This window comes from Nannospalax galili, unplaced genomic scaffold (genome assembly GCF_000622305.1).
Source record: "Nannospalax galili isolate Female #2095 unplaced genomic scaffold, S.galili_v1.0 scaffold315, whole genome shotgun sequence".
Taxonomy (NCBI): domain Eukaryota; kingdom Metazoa; phylum Chordata; class Mammalia; order Rodentia; family Spalacidae; genus Nannospalax; species Nannospalax galili.
The window spans coordinates 130,380-132,150 of record NW_008336851.1 but is presented as its reverse complement, the minus strand read 5'-3'; positions in this window follow the sequence as shown (position 1 = coordinate 132,150).

The window sequence follows — 1,771 nt, the reverse complement described above, 5'->3', positions numbered from 1 at the left end:
TTTTATGTTAGTTTTTTTTTTTTTTTGAGACAAAGTATGTAGCTCAGTCTGGTCTCAAACTCTATGTAATTGAAGCTGGCTTTGAGCTCCCGATCTTCCTGCATCAACTTTCAAAGCACTGGGAAGTGTTACCATGAATTTTTTTTTTTTTTACTATAAGTTTTAAAAGGTCAAGAGGCCAAACTAGGGGGAAGCTGGAGCCCTCAGTTGGGTGAAGAGGATTGTAGACAAGCTTATGTACCTCCCTCTACCCCGGTACCTCTCTCCCTCTGCCCCAGGACTACCCTGGTGTCTCCAACTTTGGGGTTTTTCCCTGACTCCAAGTTATTTCAACTGGAAGTGAAAGGAGCAGTGGTCAGCTTTTGGGGAGGGTGGCCATGAGGTCAGCTGAGACAAGGGGATGTGGAAATGCTGTGTACAAAGAAAGCTACCACTACACCTTACCCCACACGGTTGCCTTCTGTTGCCTTCCCCTCTCTAAGTCCTGCTCCTCCTTCTGGAAAATGGTTCTTGAGAGACTATAGGTGTTAGTCAGCTGTGGTAAAACCTGTAATCCTATAGGAGGCTGAGGCAGGATTACCATGAATTGGAGGCTATCCTGGGCTATATACTAAACCTTGTTTCAAAAACAAAACAAGGAAGAGACCATTGCTCTCTGAAACCTTTCCTAACTGATTTCACCAATGTCTAACCATCATTTCCACACATTTCTTTTCTTACAACATGATCAGCTCAAGGGACGGCCTCAGTTTTCACTTTCTGTGTTTTTCTCTGTGTCAGAAGTTGCTCAGAGTCCTAGGTTATCACTGAGTGATAGATTCACTGAGGAAGGACCTGGCAGCCCATGATTCCCTGTCCCACAGTGTAGAGTTCCTTTGTGTTGAACCTACAATGCTCTCTTTATACAAGACTCTCCTCCTGCCCTCAAGCCATAGCCTAGTGCACAGTGCCAGATTCAACTGAATTTAGGTGGTTTAGACATTCAAAGTTGGCAGTTTGGGGGTGGCCATGTAGGTGGTGCTGGAGAACATGAATTCGGCAGAGGCTTTAGTGCAGACTAAGATGAGTTCCTACCTTGGGCTCCCTGATGAACTGCGTGAGACCTGGGAGATGTAAGACAAATAAACCCTTTCCTCCCCAAGTTGGTACTGGTCAGAGTATTTTGTCACAGCAATGAAGAACAAACTAAGACACATGGCTAGCCTTCCAGTGTTCACATTCCAAAGAAAATGATTCTCCCACCCCAGCAACTATCAACTGCCAGTAATCCCTCAAGGGGGCTTGAGCCCTGGTGAGCCCTTCCCCCATCCACACTGGAATTTTGACTGACTTGATCTGGTACAGGTAACTGCAGCTGCTGGGAGTTCGTATGTGCAATGGCTATGTCATGTCCAGAGGCAGCACTGCACAGCACCCTGGCTTTAAAATTCTTTCAGCTCATGCTTCTATGATGTTCTCCGAGTCTAACGGGGTGAGCTGATGTTACGGATGTCTCATTTAGGACTGAGCACTCACCAGTCACTTGTTCTCAGCACTTTGACCAATTATGAGCTTCTGCATTAAGTGTTATCCACTGCAAAACGAAGATTCTCTGACCAATATTTTTGAGGTAGGGTCTCAGAGAACCCAGGCTGACCTCAAATTGGCTTTGTTTGTAGCAGAGGATGATTTTGAACTCCTGATCCTATGATCCTATTTCCACCTCCTAAGTTCTGGGATTACAGGGGTATGCCACTCTGACCAGCTCTTAGTTTAGTTTTTTTTTTTTTTT